Source organism: Dasypus novemcinctus, chromosome 4, assembly GCF_030445035.2.
Source record: "Dasypus novemcinctus isolate mDasNov1 chromosome 4, mDasNov1.1.hap2, whole genome shotgun sequence".
NCBI lineage: Eukaryota > Metazoa > Chordata > Mammalia > Cingulata > Dasypodidae > Dasypus > Dasypus novemcinctus.
The window spans coordinates 40,899,336-40,920,497 of record NC_080676.1 but is presented as its reverse complement, the minus strand read 5'-3'; the positions used below and the strand labels follow the sequence as shown (position 1 = coordinate 40,920,497).

The following is a 21,162-nucleotide window of genomic DNA, read 5'->3' as shown; positions in this document are numbered from 1 at the left end:
CCTAAGAGGAAGCATGCAGCAAGCCAGTTCACCCTCACGCTAAATCAGAGTTAGTGGCCCCCTGTTTTCTGTAGAAATCAGTCATTAGTTTGGTAATTAACTATGAGAGCTATGATTAGGAATATCTCCTCTTTCCCCGTGTTATCTCTTCCTTTGCTCGACCCACACCTCATGTTCTTAAACTCAGTGCCTTGTTGTTCGTTGTCTCTGCTTCTGATTTCGGGCTTCCCCAAGGCCTTCCCTGGACACTTTCCCCTGATCTTCCCTCTACCAACCATGTCTCTGTCAAAATCACTGCCCCACTCTTCAAAACTTTGCTTACCTGCCTACTCTTTTGTGACACATTTGCAGATCAGAATTTTAACTCCTCTTCTGTGCTCCAAAAGCATGCTCTTTCCCAGTTAGCATTTTGTGGTTTATGATTTTTTTTTTTAAGATTTATTTATTTATTTCTCCCTCCCCCCGCCCCCCATTGTCTGTTCTCTCTATTTGCTGCGTCTTCTTTGTCTGCTTCTGTTGTTGTCATCGGCATGGGAATCTGTGTTTCTTTTTGTTGCGTCATCTTGTTGTGTCAGCTCTCCGTGTGCGCGGCACCATTCCTGGGCAGGCTGCACTTTCTTTCGCGCTGGGTGGCTCTCCTTATGGGGTACACTCCTTGAGCGTGGAGCTCCCCTACACAGATTTTTTTAAATGATTTTTTTCCTCTGATAAGTTCTACTTCTTGAGCATGGAAACCATGGACTTACATTCCCCCAGTGCCCTAAAGGGGCTCGGTAAATGTTCGTGAAATTGCTTTAGAGGGACTCCTTCCTACCCTGGCATGGTTGTGATGACTCACAAAAATCATACCACCTTTGTAGCACAGACCCATAGTCCATAGTCCAACATGCTCACAATGATCCTCACAAAAGTGGATCGTTTTGATATGTAATTTAACCCCTCTCAGCCTCAGCTTTCTCATCAAGTTCATCAAGTTGCTCATAGAATTATTAGTAATCTATATTTTTTATATATGTGTATGTGTATACACACGCACACAAAATTTCTTTGATGTTCAAAACTTCAAAATAAATATGTGGCTAGAAATAAGAGAACATAAACTGAATTATAATATTGACTATGCTTTTCAAATTACTTATGGGGCCCCCTAGGGAAACTGAAGGACATTTTCTCAAGAGGAAACGGTCGCAGCCTCTCCTGTTGAAAGATAATCCCTTCCTCCCCTCCGTTTACACCACTAGAATTGCTGAGCTACATTGTAAGCTCTCTGAGGATGGGGCACAGTTGGTTTTAGATCTGTGTCTGGCACTTGAGAAAGGGCTAACCTTTTTACTCCTGTCTTACCCACCAGCTATGCCTCTATTCAGATCCCACTCTCTCCTCCCTCCTCAAGGATCTTACTTCATCAGTTTTTCTTCCTCTCTTCAGCATCTCCCTTTATCCTTAGTGTCACCAGATTTCCTAGCATGCCTGGGACAGTCCCAGTTTACTCTTTTTGTCCCAGATAATTATTAATAGCATCTACTTTCACTCTCAAAAATGCCTCGTTTGGGTGATACATTATATTGCCATTCTGTTTCTGTCTGGCCTGGACCTTCAGCCATGCAAATCTTCAAATTGCTCCCATCCTAAAGACCTAACAGACACACATTCCAAGACCTGTACCACAACCCTATAATTCTCACTCCTTTTCTTCACTGACACATTTCTTTTTTTTTTAGATATGTTTTTATTTATTCTTCAAAAATACATAGATCGTACAAAATGTTACATTAAAAATATATAGGGGATTCCCATATACCCCACTCCCCACAAACCCCACTTTTCCCACATCAACAACAGACACACTTCTTGAAAGTGTGGTGTGGAGCTGCTTTTCTCCATTCCTTCCCTGCCATTATTCCTCTAGGCAATTGTCCCTGCCTCTACTGCTCTTCTGAAACTGCTCTGGCCAAGGTCACTAGTGATCTACCGGTTAAATCCTTCGGACATGTGAGCTTCTGGAGAGGTGCTTTATAAGCTTCTATTCCAGTCCTAATGAAATGTTGAACTTTTGAAATGTTTCCTGACCCTCATCTTATGAACCCAAACAGTTAATTTGTTGAGGTACTGTCACCCGTGTGCCCACAGTCATGTTACACATGTCACCTCTGTGTGGTAGGCATTATTTCCCCAATTGATGCATAGGGCTGATGAGAGAGATTGAATAACGTTCCTGCTTTCTCATAGCATGTAAGTGAGGGACCTGAGACTCTAATTTCCAAGATGTATCCTGTTCTCTTTCTCCCACGCTAATCTACCTCCCTTCTTCCCAACCAAATGTTAGTACCGGTTTCCATATGACCAATTTATTGTAGATGCTAAAGACCATTGAGCTGATATTTTAAAAATATGTAGATACTGAAAATTAGTTCCACTAAGGGCTAGGCATTGTCCTGTGGCACATACCTAGGAGTGGTGACAGTTGGGGATATTTAAACCAGGGATAAGGGAAGTGGCTTTTGCTATATAAGCGGTGAGTTTCTGGATTTCAGTAAAACAAACCAGGATTTTGTTTCTTGAAGTAATTATACTCTGGAGAGAGGAAAGAAAGATGGAGACAATTATGGATGACCTTGCATCTCCGAGCTGTTGAGAACTTCTGGATCAGTGGCTGATGTTTTCATAGCCTTTTCAAGTGCAACCTTTCAGTGAGGTCTCAAGCCAGAGACCACCAGTTAACAAAAGGAATTTTTTTCCTGGGATATTAACCTTAATTTGAGTGTCATATTAACAAGAAAAGAAAACAAAATAAAACTAAACAATATCCTACCACATTTCTAATTCTGTTTAACCTTTGTGGAAACTTTGAGTTTTGAAAATTTTCGGTATCATTCCCTGCTTACTATCTTTTGAGTCGTAGTATTCCAGTGACTTGTTAAACTTTAATGCAAGAATTGGCAGGGAGTTGCTATAAAGCAAATACAACTCTTTTGACAGCCTAAGTCAGTATTATTGTCAATGCACTCGCGCCGCCATCCCTGGGTTCTGTTGCTCGCTGGCCCACAGTAGTCAAAGATGTTTAATAAGCCTTTGCAGGTCCTGGGGAAAAAGTTAAGGCCATTTCTTTATCTCTGAGACCATGCCCTTTTCAGTCTAATTTACTAAATACTGTGACTGCTAATGTTATGAGAATTCTAAGAGAGTCAGATGTAAAAGAAGAATAATGGGAAAGATTTCTTCTTTTTCCTTGCCAACTGCAACATGTAATAAAAAAGATTTGATTAAAATTCTATTTCTTGTAAGTGGGAAATGTTTGACATATGTGAAGGCACATGGCATTTGTCTGGGTGACATCTGTGCCCCATTCCTCGTTTTACAGAGCTATAGGCATAAAATCAAATCATCAAACTTTGTGGATGTGACTGCCTCAGACCCAAATTCATTTTACTCATGGAATCAAAAGATTTTTGGTTCATTGAGGCACCGTGAGAAACTTAAATTTTTTTTCTGTAATGAGACTGTTTAATATCTGCATGTTTTTGGCAAGCTGTTTGTGAATATTATCTTCCCTTTTGGGTCCACTACCTTTGTGCAAGATGTGAGGGTTGGTTTAGCTCTTCTGTGTTATTTTTGAGCTGTGTATTTACTTAGCAACTTTGTTCTCAGAGTAGTTGTTGAAAGAACAGAAGTTTGTAAATTATACAACACTAAACAGTAGATGCCATCCATGGCTTTTAGCCCAGACCCTGTCAAATGGTTTTCTATTTCCTCACCAGGCCTTGAAAGTTATTGTAAATTACAGAAAACATTAGCATTTTTAGATTTAAACATATCATTTCTTAATTAGCTTCTAAAATTCAAACTTTAATTAAGAAAGGGCAAGCTCTTATTGAAAATGTTGGGAAAATAATTATTGACCAAAAGAACAAATGACTTTAGTCTGAAACATTTGGGTTCCTATTTGAATTTCCTATTTGAATTGTGTTAGGCAATTTATGATGTCATGTGTCTGGTGATGATACCTGGAATTACAAACTGATTTCAACTTCTGTGCTTTTCCCCTTTTACTGTGAATGGCTGCCTGGAGTACTGTGTTGTAAAGGATTCTGAGACTCTATGTTGGGACTGTGAGAATGTGTGGAGATCAGTTAGGAATGATGGCTGTTGATGCCGGAGGGTAATGTGGCAGAATAGGGCAATGGATTTGTTATTCCTGATCTGTATACCTCTGGAGAATGTTGTCCAAAGACCTAACATGTCAAGACATCGGGGGAGGATGGAGATTATCCCAAAGGAAAGAGTAGACTGCCACTCTGACATATATGTAGTACAGATATTCATCCACACATCCATTCTTCATTTATTTATTCATTAAACATTTATAACATTCCTATGTGTGAGGCACTGAGCAGAGTGCTTAGAATACAAATATAATCGATCCCTCTTCTTCAGAAAGACATAGTCTGGTGGGGAGACTGAACATTAAAAATAATTATAATACAGTGAGAAGAACAGAGTGTAGAGTGTCTGAGAGCCCAGATGGGAAAGAGAATGTAACAGATGCAAGCACCTGGGCCTTTTAGGAGCCCAGCATCAGAAGGCTCTCAGCTTTTTGATAGCTTTTCTTCTAGCCATTAGTAAGGTGGTCCAATCCTTCTCTTTCTTATTCTCCTTCAGAAGAAGGCGGGCGTCACTGGAAATGGTATCTGTCTGTGTTCTTAGATTCCCAACTTGTGAGTACTGAGGCATTTTAAAAAGAATAAATAGATAAATCCAAATGAAGGTTAAAAGAGCCAAAGAGGACAGTGTGTGTCTTGGAGGAGCGTCTGGGTCCACACTGGGGGCCTCGGGGTCAGGCAGGGTGGACCTGCCATTCCCCGCACCTCCCGTCTCAGTTTTCCTCTGGACTTGGCCTGCAAGGATGCGAGATGTAGGAAACCCTGACAGTGGGATCAGAATCCAACCTGGTCTGTCCTGACTGCAGAAAGAGCGTGGGCAGAGAGGAGATAAGCCAGGGGGAGAAGAGTGTGGGCGGGTCTGGGTTTGGGGCTTGGCAATCCCACTCACGACTGAGAAAGTCACTCAGGGCCTTGCTTTCCCCTTCTGTAAAAGTGAGGAAAATAGTAATTCCTACTTGAAGGGGTCATCATAGGAAATTGAAGTAGTGATAACTGTAAAGAGAACCGCACTATGTTTTTCACATGGTAGGTATTCAATAAATGTTGGCTATTATTGTTGCTAATAAACATTCATAAATATTTAGAGGAATAAAGGATAATTATAAATATTCCAGAATCCTCTGGCTTACTCCTAGACTTTCTAAACTCCTTTAAACCCTGTATAAGCCATTTCTTTATTGCCATAAAACTATCCCTTCCCTATGATCTTCTTTGCTCTTTCCTCTCTATCAGTTTCTGCCTTTAATGCTTTCTTTTTTCTTTCTCCCCATTTTCTTTACCTCATTCCCCCCTTTGCCTCAGTTTTATTCTCTTAATTTCCTTTTCCTTTTCTTCCTTTCTCCCATCCCCTTCTTGAAATAGCCTTTTACTGTCTTTTTCCTTTCTTTTCTCATTTATATTTTTCACTCTTTCCACATTTCCCTCTCAAAATGTAGTTGTGAGAAGTATTAAGACAATGGATGCGAGTATGCAGAGAAATTGATGCTATATTGGCACAGAGCACATACTGAGGCATAACCTAGGATCTATGCCTCAAATATTAATCCCATTGCTCATCACTCCTTCCTGAAACAATAGATGATCAGGGATGAGAGTTCATTCAATTCATCCACCTATAAACAAGTTCTAACTGTGAGTCAGGTACTGAGGAGGATTTGGTGGGGAAGATAATTACTATACAATGTGGTAAATTCATGCATGGCCTACTTGAGGAAGTGATCAATAAAATAGTTATGGAATGAATGGCTAGAGGAGTAACCAAGCAGGGCTGACATGGTGAAAAGGGCAAGAAAGGGAGAAGCTCTGGATAGCCTAGGAAACTATAGCTAATTGTGTATGGCAGATCACGGGGTATAAGGCTTGAGTGTTAAGATGAGACTGGGTCATAAAGATCCTTTTATGCTGAATTTGCTAGATTAGGTTAGGGTGCAATAAATAACAGACCTCCCAAATTCAGTGGCTTGATACAACTGAAGTTTATTTCTTGGTCACTCACTGTCCTGTTGGGTCCCCTGGTTCAGGAGTATTAACTGGTGAGATCCCGTGTCACAACCCTTCATTTATGAATACTCCTTTGCATACACCCTCAACTCCCTTCTTGTCAACTGGCCAATCTCAAACCGTAGTTAAATCCAAATCTCATTCTAAAGAACAATTTCATCTTCTCTTACTTCTTTTAGTCTTTTAAATCTTTTATCTCCTCACCTCTTCATTCCCTATTTATTTCATTGAGAAGATGGAAGGTCTACCTGCCACATCACCACATTGACTAAGCCTCCTGTGTGTTTCCTCTCTCACTCTGCCTTCTCTTCAGTACCCCTGCTCATTGCTCCCATCAGGGTGAACTCCTTCCCTTGGGTCTGTCCCCACTCACCCACCCACAGACATTACCCTAGCAATTCCTCCCTTTCTTTCTCTACAGCATCATCAGATTTTCTCTCTAGCTAGGTTTTTTCCATCAATATATAAACACAATCTGTACTATCTTCTCTCTTAAGAAACAAACCTTTCTTGATCCTACTTACCATGCCAACTACTGCATTATTTCTCGGCTCCTCTTTTGAGCAAAATACCATAATCTGCAGTTTTTCCTTTTCTCCCATTTTCATCATCACCAAAATATTTTCTTGTTAAGGCCACAAGTGGCCTCTGTAATGCCAAATCCAGTGGTCAATTCTCAGGCCTCATTTTGCCCAATTTACTTTAAGTCTTTGACACAGTTAATCATTTCCTCCTTTTTGAAACACTGTCTTCACTCGATTTCCTACAAACCATTTGATCCTGTTTCTCTTATTACTGCACTGGTGCTCCTAAATATCTTGTGCTTTTTCCACCCTTTAAGCATAAATTCCTTGTGCTTTTTCCACCCTTTAAGCATTGGAGCACCTAGAGGCTCAGTACTTAGACCTTTTCTCATCTCTGTTCATACTCATTCTCTAGGACTGTTCTCTCTTCCTGTGTCTTACAGCTTCAAATACCAGCCCTACAGTGCTGAGTCCAGCTCACTCTTCTCCCATCAACTCCAGCTTTGGAGATGCCTAATAGGAATCTTGATACCAACACATCTAGTACAGCACTCTTGTTTTGTTTATTTTCCCCTCTCTCCTCAAACCTGCTCCTCCTTCAGTCTTCCCCATTCAATCAGGTGCTCAGGTCAAAAAAACTGAAATCATCTTGAGTCCTCGCACCTACATATGATTAGTCATCAAATCATGTCAGTTTATTAATTTAAAATACATTTAGAACTCATCTGCTTCTTGCCACCTCCTCCTCTCTGGTCCAAATCACTATCGTCTCTTGCCTGATGAAAATAATATGTGCCCGATCCGTCTCCCGGCTTCTACCTTTGTTGTATTCTGATGTGCTCTCGGCATTGCAGCCAAGGTGACTGATTAAAAACATAAGGCAAGTCAGTCAAGTTCTCTGCTCAGAACTCCCTGATGCTGAAGATGCTTCTCAATTTACTCAGTTAAATGCAAAGTCCCTACCATGGCTCAAAACTGTCTATGGGTCTGACCTCAGCTCCATTCTGACCCCTTCTCATACCACCTTGCCTTCTAATTAGCCACAGTGTCTAATTAGCCACAGTGACCCCTTTGCTTCTCAAACACTCCAAGCAGTTCCTACCTCTTGGTCCTTGAGTTTATAATTTTTTTCAAGTGAACATATTTATCTATGGAACCAACTTTTCCTGAATGGCATACTTCTCATTCTTCTTTTTCTCCCTCCTTCCCCTCTACCACATCCTCCTCTTCCTCCTCCTCCTCCCACCTGCAGAACTCATGGAGAAGGTCATGAGCTGGCCTTCTAGTAAAGGGTCTCTTAGCAGACTTCACTCTCCATACTTGTCCCGTTCTCACTTACAATTTAGGAAATAGATTTTGTGAAAAAGAAAACTATGAAAAAAAAGTAAAACAAAAAAGAAATGCTTTTTACTTTAAGGCTTTTCACTTGATCAAAAAGACCAGGAACCAGATGAAGCCATTTCCTGTATTATGTAAACTGTGTCTAAAGAAGAAATATGCTTGCACTGTACAGGAAAGCATGGCATTGTTTCTAGTGCCATTTGACATTTCTCACACTATGAAGCAATTGATACGTGCACTACATGCTAATCATTTGGGGAAGTGTTTTCGATTTTCCTTAGATAGGTTGGTATTCAAATTTTAAGGCAGTTACTCAAAATTGGGGGATTTTCAGCTATTTGTTTATTTTTAAAGAAAGTCCCATTTCAGGAAAGCCTATTGTGTTTGGATATTTTGAACTGTCCATCTTCTTTGTATAAATTTATCAAGCTTTACCTTTATTGTATCACAATGCAAACATTATTATTCATTTTCCTGACAAATATTTTCCTTTCCCAAGGCAAAGCTGGAAATTTACTTGTACTGACTGACATAACTAAATGCATTTATTATTACTATCCAATACACAAAGCATTCTGATATGCTAGACATACCTGAAAACTCATATACTATATCATTTTTTAGAGCCATTGTGAAAAATAACATTAAGACATGATATAGCTGACAGTGCCATAAATGTGAGAATTAGTAGGATTGGCAAGAAATGCATTATCTTTTTTCCCATGGCTTTCTTGTTTGGATATTACTTTGTCTTTTCAATCCAATGTTTCCCTTTATAATTTAATCTATCATTTATTCAATTGGCGATTTTGTTATGTCTACCACATATAGGGCCCGGGGATAGTGGCTGTGGGTCAGATAAAGAAGATTAGTCCCTAATCGTACTCTCAAATAGTCTAAAATCCCTTTAGGGAAACTGGCTTTCAGAAACAAAGTAAGGCTATGCCTATGAAGAAGGAAAAGGAGAGTGCCTTCAAATTTTGTCTAGTATGTATGTGCGTATACACTAGCCTGTGTTGTAAGTAAACTAATGCTGAGGAGATAGCAAATCAGTCCATTGTTAATTGGCTATGGAAAAGACATCAAAACAAAGCACAAGAAATGAATCATTTTTCGTGCAGGTTTCTAAACAACAATGACAACCACACCTATACCCATACACCAAAAACAAAATGAACAAAAATCCGTATTAAGCAATACCATCTAGGAAATCACTAATCACAATGAGTTTCCAGAATTAATGGGACTTTCCAAAACATCTATGGTACTATTAAGGATTGGCTTGTTAGATGACACAACTTGCTATAAAACTATTAGGTTGAGCCACATGAAATTGACATTTTGGGGTCATAAAAGATTGAGCATCAGGGAAGCAGATTTGGCTCACCTGATAGAGCACCCGCCTACCACATGGGAAGTTCAGCGTTCAAAATCCGGGCCTCCTTGACCCGCGTGGAGCTGGCCCACACGCAGTGCTGACGCATGTGAAGAGTGCTGTGCCACGCAGGGGTGTCCCTGCATAGGGGAGCCCCACGTGCAAGGAGTGTGCCCCGTAAGGAGAGCCGCCCAGCATGAAGAAAGTGCAGCCTGCCCAGGAATGGCGCTGCACACATGGAAAGCTGACACAGCAAGATCATGCAACAAAAAAGAGATGCAGTTTCCCAGTGCCGCTGACAAGAATACAAGTGGACACAGAATAACACACAGCAAATGGATGCAGAGAGCAGACAGCTGGCGGGGGGTGTGGGGAAGGGGAGAGAAATAAAATAAATCTTGGGGAAAAAAAAAGATTGAGCATCAGCATTTTCATATATTTCCCTTAATTTAAATGACTTGTGGGCAGGGGCTGCGTGTTTTCACTTGGTGCGACCGGTACCTAGCACATGGTTCAACACGTAGTAGGTATTCAATCAATAATTGTTGAATGAATATTGAATATCTGTGCATCTAAGATATGTGGGAAGAGGTTATGGATATTTTTTTAATAGGGACAAAATGTCTTTAATCTTATAAAGCTACAACATTATTGAGAAATTATTTGCAAAATTGCCCAGGTGAATCTTGTGAGTTCTCTAATTATTTGTGGTAATTGCAGAAAGTTACAGAGTACTAGAGGTGTTAACAGTTTTTTGATGAATATAAATAGGGAAAATGGTCAGAGGTCCCACCTGTCCCACATTTGGAATGCTGGCGCTGATGTGATAGTGTTCTGTGATATTTGGTTTTGCCTCAAACTATTCATAAGGACTGCTTCTACTTCTCCTCGTGGAATCACCAGCATGCAGGGGATGCAGATGTCATCAGGCCCAAACCTTCACTTCACAGGTGAGGAGATGGAGGTTCAAGGTGACCGAGTGGCTTGGACTCCGTGGTAGTCCCGTGCACGACGGGAAGCAAGATTCAAGTCCTTGACTCTCAGGTTCATGCTTTCTCCCTTCTCCCACAGAGTTCCAAGGGTAATTACAAGGGGTCTCCAGATTGTGGTATCAGTGATTATATCAGCCTAGGACAAGGAAGGTATGGAAACAAAGCTAATCCCAGTATTTACACTTAAAAGCCATAGTAATTCTAACAGTAAAGCGAAGATATATTACTGTTTCAGTCTACATTCCATAACTCTCAGTTCCTTTAAATATGTAATTGCCATTGAGTTACAGATGAAGTACATTCTTGAAAGATAGGATTGGAAAAGAAATGAGAGTGTGAGGACATGCAGTTTATGTGTCATTGTTATTATTTAATATATTTAGAATGGTTTTATTAAATTCATTGATATTTTTGAAAGGGTCAGACTACATGTGTAAACCTATTTTATATTGCTTTCAAGATCACTTTAAAATTTTTGTAATTCAAATTTGCATATGTCATAGAAACTATTATTTAATATTTCATTTTTAAAATGTCCTGCATTCTTTAAAATACTGTCAGGCAGAATTCCTTTCATATATATATTTTTCTCAGTTCTTGCATGTTTGTAGAGTGCAGTTTCAGGGGAATTCCTTTGGTACTCTTCATTGAGTGTCAGCAAAAAATATTATTCTTGGCTTCTGTCCTGATTAACCCAGACGTTTTAATGTGTGTTATGATGGGTTATTTGATGGATAGTCACCTGTACCCTGTGATCAACTAAAACTTGGCCACTTGAGGTAAACCTTGGGGCTAAATGTCATAATTCCCCATCTTTTGTTTGATTAATACTTCCTTTTGAGATCTGAAAGGGAAATGTCTGGAAGAGTCCTTCGATGTACAACTACACTCAGGATGAGAAGGAAGACGTGTCTTTTATGGGGCGAGACAGTCACAAAGTTGATCATAACAAGCTCATTCAGGGCAAAGCACTGGGCCCCTCCCTTTTTAAAAAGGAAAGAAGAAATAAACACTTCACACACATTAAAGATGTTTTTTCCTGAAATGTTAGCAACCTAAATGTCTTTATTTACATTAAAAAAGAAATAGCATGTGCAAAAGTAAAAGAAAATTCTTAAGCAACGAATGACAAAGGAATTTCATAACAGTGCATGGAGTTATATGCAATAGCTTTAGATTTAGAAGAACATTGTTGTAGGATGTCATGTGAAAATATGTAATTCTTATTTGCCTTTTACTTTAAAAAAGTAGATAGAATATTTGTTATGTCTAGTATAGCATTTGTGAACAAAGCTGTGACATTCTTCAATGCATAGAATTCTTTAAGAACCTTACCTCACTTTTTTGGAGAGATGGGGGTTGGTTTTAACTCAATCGGTATAATATACTTCACTGCATAAATATAAATATTCAGCAATGTCTAATTAGAGTCTCGGTGCTTACACAAAATGAAGTATTACTCCAATGAACTTTATTTAATTTTTACTGAAGACCTAATCTTGAGCACCTCTTCTCCGTTTTAGGTGTACTAGCTCGAGAATGGTAAAATAAGTAGACACAACACTTGCTTTCCTGGAGTTTGTAATCTAGTGAGAGAATCAGTGGGCAACTGAATAGGTCCGCATATAATTTACAACTTGTGATTCATTTGCTGAGTAAGCAAAGAAGAATATACCTTGCTGAGAGGGACATTTAAGGAGAGACCAGAAGATTATAGAAAAGAAAGGAAGAGTGATCCAGCTAAAGTGAATAGCAGGTGTAAAGACCTGAAGCAGGAAACAATGTGGTTAATTCACGAAACCAAATGAGGCCAGGGGAGTGGAGTGAGATGAGTGTGGGAAGCAGCAGCTTGTAGCCAGGGTAAGATGTTTAGATTGTATACAGATTGCAGTGGAACACAAGAAAGTGAGAATAGTGGTTATGTGGTAGGTAGGAGGGCACTAGGCAGATAGAAGCAAGGATGGTATAGGGAGGTTTTTCACTGCTTATCTTTTAATTTATTTTGAAATATTTGAGTACTTACCTGTTAATCATTTTACATTTTAAAAATTCTAATGGGATTTACAGTTTTAAGCAGGCTGCAACTTAACAGGATGTTTTTAAAAGATTACTTTGGTATCTGGTAAATGATTGGATGGGATAAGATTAGAAGTAGAAGATTGCTGTCACTTCAAGGGAAGTGACTGAAGTGATGACAGTGGATTGGAGAGGAGTGAAAGGATTTATGATTTATTCGGGTAGGAGGAAGAAAGGCTAGGAATTATTGATAGGACGATAATGGTAAGAGATAGGGAGCGAAACTAAAGTCATTATTTGACCAGTAGAGCTGCTGTCCCATTCAGAATATAGGATAACAGGAGAGAAACCAGTTTGGAAAGAATAAACAGAAATTTTGTGTATACATGGTAAATTGGATGTACCTGTGAGACCCCAAAGAGGTGCTATCAGGTCAGCAGTTGGATGTATGAGTTTCATTCCAAGAAAGAAGTATGGGGTGGAGACAGGAATTTGGGAGTCATCCACTTATATATGATATTTAAAGCTTTGAAAGTAGATGGGATCATTTAGGGAGAGAGGGAGGAGGAGAAGGCAAAGGACTGGGGTTTTCTTCTCCCTTTCCCTTCACTGCCCCTTTCAAATCTAAACTTGAACTTGCTGCCCACCGGGCTAGCCTCACTCTTGCCATGGCCCTCAGCGATGCTGACAGGCAAAAGCAGATTAAGCACCTGGTGGCTTTCATTGGACAAGAAGCTAATGCGAAAGCAGAAGAAATAGACGCAAGGGCAAAAGAAGAGTTCAACATTGAGAAAACTTGTCTTGGGCAAACCCAAGACTGAAGATTATGGAGTACTATGAAAAGATTATGGAGTACTATGAAAAGAAAGAAAAGCAGATTGGGCAGCAAAAGAAAATTCATATGTCCAATTTGATGAATCAAGCAAGGCTTAAAGTCCTCAGAGCCAGAGCTGACCTCATCACAGACTTACTAAATGAAACAAAGTAGAGGCTCGGCAAGGTGGGAAAAGCTGCAACCAGGGACTAATTGCTGCTGGATGGACTGGTCCTCTATGGTTTGTTCCAGTTGCTGGAGCCCCGAATTTGTTGCAAGAAACAGGATTTCCCACTGGTAAAGGCTGCCGTACAAAAAGCGATTCCTATGTACAAAATTGCCTCCAAGAAAGATATTGATGTCCAAATTGATCAGGAGGCCTCCCTGCCTGAGGATATAGCTGGTGGTGTTGAGATCTGTAGTGGCAAGCAAACAATAAAGGTTTCCAAAACCCTAGAAAGCTGGGTGGATCTCATACACTAGCAGATAATGTCAGAAGTACTGGGAGCCTTGTTTGATGCAAATTCCAACAGGAAGTTTTTGGACTAAGCCTTTGGGAGGTGAAATTCATTCCACTCTTCTACTGCTATGATATGGAAGTATCTGATGTTTGAAGAACCAAGATTATCTATGTAACCTCCTCTTTGCTAATACTGTACTTATCAGTGGAATACCCTTCTATAACTAATGCCCTTGGCCTAATTGTTAACAGGGGGAGGAAGTTTCACTTAAAATGATCAGGCACCTGCCTCTAGTTCACTTAAAAGTAATACAACTCTCAGTTGTTTCTGCAGCATGAAGGGATCGGATGGTGGTTATGTGAACTTCCCTGAGACTTCCGCTCTTCTCTAGTTCTTGTCATCTTGCCTGGAGAGCGATGTGTCTGGTATTCTCTGTCTTTAAGTCTAAAGCTTCTATTTGTACCTAGAATAGAAGTTTTCTTTATCTGTAAATGCAATTTAAAATCTAAGCCGTGTAAAAGCTTTGTTTGTTAAAACAAAAGGTTTATGTGGTGGAAAAAAGAAGGCAAAGGAATGAGCCCTGAGCCTTGCCCATATTTTGAGATTGAGAGAGAAGGAGGAATCCAAAAGGAAGGCAAAGAAGTACAGACAGAGCAGCAGGAGGAAAATCAAGATGGGTCCATGGGGTGTCTCAGAAGCCAAGAATGCTTCAGGGATGGGGACCTAGGAGACTCTAGTTCTCGTCTGGATTCTTCCAATTCCTGTTTCCATTTGGGATAAGTCACCTAATTTCTTGGAATCTTCTGTTTTTCATCTGTGATGTGGTTCTAATCTGTCACAGGCTTGAGATGATCAACCTTGCAATGATCAACAGAATTAATATTTCCTTGGTACATATTAATCTATAAAATGCTATATTTATTGTACAATATTCTACTGTGATTATGGAAAGGCAGATGTTAATAGGAACTTATTACCTGGATAATGCTTTACTTAAAATACCTGTGCATCAGTGTCATACACAAAATTTAAATCAGAATTAGGTTACCAAGTAATATTGAATTAATATATTTACTTGAAAGGAATGCAGGGGTAGCAATTTAACTAGATGTACTTATAAAAGAAAAATCTTTAACCAAAGTGAATTATAGTGTTTGAAACCAAAATGCATTTTTCTCTATTATCTTTTTTTAACAACTAATGCATGCTTAGGTATAGAGACGTCCCCAGTAACTGTGGTTGTTATGGGGTTAAAATGCTGAGTTAAAGCCATTGGGGGAAAAAAACCTTTAGACAACTTTGTTAAAACAAGAACAAAGAGCCTATGGAAAGCACCAGGTGTGACATGGAAAAGATAAGGAACAAACTCTTCTGTGTACATATCACTCTAAGATTATTTAATGACTCGAAAGATGACCTCCACCGAAAGGTGTGGCATGAAAGTGAGCATGAAACAGAACACTAATCATATATTTCTGCAACTCTGATTTCCAGCGGGCCAGGCTTTGGTGCTGACAGTCAACGTGTCCATTGTAACGACGGGTTTATTTCTTGCATAAGTTTACCATTATCCCGGAGGCCCTGGTTGCTGGCAAGGCACCCTCTGCCTGCTGCCCTCTGTGCGTGCGTGCACTGTCTCCCCCACCACCCACCCCTTCCTTTCTTCCTCTCTCCCCTCACTGTGGAACTCAGATATCAGGTCTCAGACTTCTGGAGTGCTTTGGACTCTCTTGCCTTGTGAATTTTTGCCAGCCCCCACAATTAGGTAATCATTTATTAGTTCTTGCCTTGTAATTGAGATGCAGGTTATAATTCTGCTTGGCTTTCGGGATGCCTTGTTGCACCTATCTTTTCCACCTCCCTCTATCATGAGATTAAAGCATTAAGTGAACTCAAGTAATGTAATAAAATCTGGAATTAATTAACTGCACTGAAGATGATTATATTATGAATTAAGTAGCTCCTTCTCAGAGTGCACTGTTAACTACCACAATAAATAAACGTATAAAAATGCAGTTTTCAGGAGGTTTAATTTTCAAAAGAGCTTCACTAATTCTATTAATATTTATTGAGTCCTATCTACCTTTTGTATCAACCTCATTCATTCTGATTATAAATGTCCTTCCTTTCACAGTAATGTGAATTTACTGCTGCCAGGCCAAAGAAATCTTAAGCCCCTGCCATAGGATCTCATTGTAATAAATGTTTACAGAGCATAGGCTATATACCATGAACCTTAGCACAGTGCCTGGCACATAGTAGGGACTTAGTACATGCTTCAAGAAAGAGTTTGACTGTGAAGAGAGATATCTACTTATATAAACCAATGCTAAAATAACATTTAAAGAACCAAAAATAGAGGAAAGCACAAAGTGATATAGGAGCAGGAAAAAAGGGACACTGAAGTTATGTTTATAATGAGCCAAATAATTAAGGATGTTCTTAATTCTTTTATAACTAACACCATAGTTTAAAAAAAAAAGGTTTTTATGGCTATTTGAATATTTAGGGAATTGAGTATAGTAATGGGGGATTTTCTATGTTCTATGATGTTGCATCAGGTATCTTACTTTTTTGTTCTCTATGTGGCTCAGTAATACTTACGGTTAGAACATAAGGGATATTTTGACTTCTGATTCTCCCAGCGGCATATACATGTGGCCTAGAGTACAATGATGATATGTTTTCTCACTATATAACATAGGTCATTTATATTTAATTTGCATTTTCATAAATTTTGTTACTTGTCAATTGGCTCTATCTAGGAGCTAACAAGTTTGGAAGAGTAGGAACTGAGGAGACAGTAAAACATTTTAGACAAGTTGTTTTGGCTGTCTTATACTTATGTGAACAAAAGACAAATTAAGTCAATACTAAAATTATCTTTTCTATAATTAGTTAATGCATAATAGTTTAACAGAGTATTTTAAAACATGATGGATGCTATTAAGGGCACAACTGTATTCACCATTACAAGTATTTGCTGAGTCAAATACTATGCTAGTTATTTGATTCATTTGATTCACTGAGGGTGGGAGGACCGGAAAATTCCTTGTAAACACATCTCTCATGTATGGACAGTGATAAGAAATTGACCAGACATGAAAGCAACTTTACTGCTTTGTGGTCACTTGGATTTAATATTCATAAATTTTTTAAAGTGACCCTTTTTCTTACAGCTGTGTACAGGAGTCCTCCTTAGATAGCTAGTTGTGTCTGCTTGTATTGTTGAGATGCTCATCCTTGTCTCCCTGAAAAAGGGCTATTTATTTGGCATTAGCTCAATATAATCAAGAGGAGGGAGAAGAAAAACAAAAAACAAAACAAAATAAAACCAGAAAATAAAATCATATGGTAAATTGGGAACAGTGAGGGAAAACAGCAGAGAGAGGAGCTTAATGCTTCTAGTTCATTGGATTTATGTTATTGGAAACAGGACTTGACTGATTATTTGAAGAAAAATAAAATAAAGGGGTTAAACAATAATCAGGATTGTAGATGCCCAGCCTGCAGGCTGCTTCTGCCCAAAACAGAGTTCAAAAGAGAGAAAAATAGAAAAAGAAAGAAATTAAGTTTGAATGCCTTAAGCTGGCCATGTGTTTTTAGTTCCACACAGACCTCACCACTCCCTATTATCTTATACCTGACTCTGCACATATATGTGTTACTCTGCCACCAATGTCCTGGAGTTTGCAACAGTTGGTTTTAGGTGATCTCTAATGTGTCTTCTGTCTCTGGTGTTTTATGATTCTCTAGGCCAGGCATGGAATGAGCACTTAGTAAACAGAGGTGGAAGATATGAATGAATAGTAGTAGGAAACAGACGTATATATAACTAAACCTGTTTTAAGTCTGTTTAGCCATGCATTCCATGAGTGCAATTTTCAGAAAACCTTTTCAACATGTGTGATCATTTGGATGGCAAGGAATGGCAAGGAACTTTCTTGTCCTGTGGGAAGGAGGAAAGTCAAACTTTTGATAACATTACAGATTATTGGCTTGTAATTTGTTGCATATATGAAAATGATTTCATTTTTCATCTTTTGACTGGAAATCCAAAGATCTCGCTTACCTATATGATAAATATTCCTTTATTCATGTGTTCAATTCAGCTTTTTTATTTAACTCCCTCTTTCCCTACCATCTCCTCACTAGAATAAGTTGTGTATCAAGCTGAAGAGTGACATAAATTAATCAAGTAGTGCTGTTTACATACCTTTCTTGGGTGATCGTTGTCTTGGTAAGGAATAATTTATGTAAGAGTAGTCAAGGGGAGCAGATATAGCTCAAGTAGTTGAGTACCTGCTTCCCATGTATGAGGTCCCGGGTTCAATCCCCAGTACCTCCTGAAAAACAAACAAACAAATGAAAAAACAACTCTCATTGGGGAGCAGAAGTATCTCAGTGGTTGGGGAGCGGAAGTAGCTCAGTGGTTGAACGCCTGTTTCTTAAGTATGAGATTCTGGGTTCAATCCTTGGTACCTCTTTAAAAAAAGATTAGTTGAGTATGTGCCACCTCTGCTTAAATAAGAAACATTAAGGATGTAGAAATAATCTGAAGAGTGCCCCTTATGGTGTTCTGTGTTTGGTTCTGTTTAAAATTTAAAAATAAAAGTCTTTTAGGCCAGTTTAATAGTATCTTAGTTGTGATTCTAAAATATTGCATTTGTTAATTCACATTTTTTCACAACTTGCCATTGCTCAAAAACACTTACTTGCTTGTTCATTTTTTCAATAATCTTTGCTGAATATCCATAATATGCTAATTGGATGAATTCACCAGATTTATTTTTCCTTCTGTTAAACAAAACAGCAAATGAAACCATTCAGGCAAGTAGGGTAGAACATGTGAAAGAAACTCGGCAGTTGCCACAGCAGTGGGTAGAGCCGCAGGGGTCCTGGTAGCCCCCAAGCTGTGCCTTGAGCATGAATTGACGGTCTGTGGGGGCTCAGCTTTGGATCACTGATTGTCTTCTGTTATTGAACATGGTAGAGAAGTTCGAACAGCCTTGGTGTTGCATAGGTTTGTTTCTTCCCTTCTCTTACCTGTCTTGAAGCCACAGATAGAGAGTCTAGATGTTCAAGTCCAGCAAGTATTACCTGAGTGTCTAGTACCTGCCTAGCTCTGATTATATTTAACAAGGGAGGGTAGTGTAACTGCCCCCATCTTCCAAGTCCTCAAGAGAGTATTCTGTAGCCCTCTCTGACATCTAGGTAGGCATTTGTTCACTAAAACACCCTCACGTCTTCTAGAATAACCACATTCTTCTAAACATTATCTGTGTATTTAAACAAGCTGCACTGATGTCAGTTCTAAGGCCCCTCTCCTTTGTGTTGATCCCATCAGATGGATTTATACCCAAAGGAAACTGATATAAAAGGATCCTGTGTTTGGGGTTTCTAAATTTCACAGAACAGGTAGGCAATCAATGGAAGATAGTTCATAAGTTTTACCTTGGCATCATTCTTAATAATATAATTCTTCTACACACTCTATATTTGGTTAACCTGAGTACAAACTGTCTTAAAATTAAATATCAGAAGCATCTTAACTCTTGGTAATTATATTACATTGGTTTTTCTAGAGAAATGGGGAAGAATTTAATTTAAAATATGAATAATGTTCACACCTGCAAACCATTATTCTGCCTCCTTAAATTTCAGGGTCTCATTCACATCATCTTATATTTCATTGCTTTGTTTGTGGATGGTGCTGAAAAAGTAAAATCATAGGACGTGCCACTATTGCTGATTCTAAGTGAAAAACCATAGGCTATCAACACTGCTATTGCTTATTTTCTTCTGTATTATGATAGAAAAAATAAAAGACATATTTTTCCCTGACGTCCTCAAGAATGGATTGGATGACATCTTGCTTCACGTGATAGGAATCATATATTTTACTTCTTTTCAGGCTCTGTTTTCCTGTAGTCACTTTGTCAACTTTAAGAGGGAGAGAAAAATGTTTTGATTGGAGGAAAAATTGTCTGTTCAGCTTGGGCATAATCTAAACAGACACTCACTTTGTGCATCTCTTTCAATTTCAGAAAATAATCATAACGTTGTGTAAGATGATGATGAGGTATGTTATTATCTAATGGAGTCACACTAATGTTTGAGTTAAGTCCACATTAATCAAGCATGCTTACCAACAAGAGCTATGGTCAAGTTTTGAATATTGAATCCACAGAACAGTTGAAAAATCGGAAGTATGAAAGTTAGTATTTCAAGTCAATTTATTAACTAGCAATAGGAAAAGAAATAGAAATAAATGTTCATGACTTAGTTTGGGACCACTTATTAAGCAAGGCCTCATCAAATCATAATGTAACCCAACGAGGTGTTGGAGTGGCTAAAAAAGCTACTAGAACCTCAGGTCTGGTATGGATATACAGAGACCTGATTTAATGGGGGAATGGTTAGCTCTGTCATACACTGTTCTGTCTAGAGACTGTTTGGCATATTGTGTTCATTTTGGGACACTATGTTTTAAGAGGTGTATTTGTGAACTGAAGAATTTCCAAAGAAAGGACACCAAGATACCTAGAGGTGGGAAGATCTTATTACATGAATTGAAGGACCTAGGGATACTTTGAGAAGAGAGGGCTTAGGATGAGCACGAGCAATAGCTTCAAATATTTAAAAAGGATGTCGTACAGTAGCATGGTTATTTTTTAAGAAAGGATATCATCTAAGTGCTCCTCCTCATTCTAGGAGTTAAAGGCTTCTTTTAGCCAAGCATGTAAATGTTGGTCATTTGGCATAAATGAAAGCATGTTTTCTTATGAGGGCAAACACTCAACATTTAGTAGTTTGCATTCTCTTTATTAATAGGGTCAAATGTGTAATTATGACAATAGACCAGGCTGCTCTTAAACAAAGGTTATGACTTCATGGCAATAGGCTGAGGGCCAAGATAATGATCTGATGCAGACATAAATCTGGAATACTCCTTGAAAATATTAAAAAATATTGTCAGCATATATTCACAGTTATGATCCACCTCTTAAGTAGAACACAAAGAATAGGTCCCTCAAATTTGGCAAGGCTTGTAGGAGGGACTCAGGACTTGTCACTGTGTGTGTGGGGTGCTGTGTGGGGGATAGGGTTGAATTGAAAGGAAGGCTAAATGATATGGAAGCAATCAAGGATCAAAAGACCTATGACATTTGAAATATGACATTTTTTTTTTACTACATATTTTTTTTAATTGACTTTGTAATAATATTACATTAAAAATATATATGTGAGGTCCCATTCGACCCCACCCCCCCACCCCACCTCTCCCCCCCCCCCCAACAACACTCGTTCCCATCATCATGATACATCCATTGGATTTGGTAAGTACATCTTTGGGCACCTCTGCACCTCATAGACAATGGTCCACATCATGGCCCATACTCTCCTCCATTCCATCCAGTGGGCCCTGTGAGGATTTACAATGTCCGGTGATTACCTCTGAAGCACCATCCAGGGCA

At 38.9% G+C, this 21,162-nt stretch overlaps 1 protein-coding gene and 1 pseudogene across 5 annotated transcripts in view; both read left to right on the top strand.

Moving 5' to 3' along the window:
* MECOM (MDS1 and EVI1 complex locus) overlaps window positions 1-21,162 on the top strand; it is a 573,098-nt gene that overhangs the window by 347,561 nt on the left and 204,375 nt on the right. The gene's annotated exons all lie outside the window — the stretch shown is intronic.
* On the top strand, window positions 13,078-13,772 carry LOC101438024 (V-type proton ATPase subunit E 1-like; annotated as a pseudogene).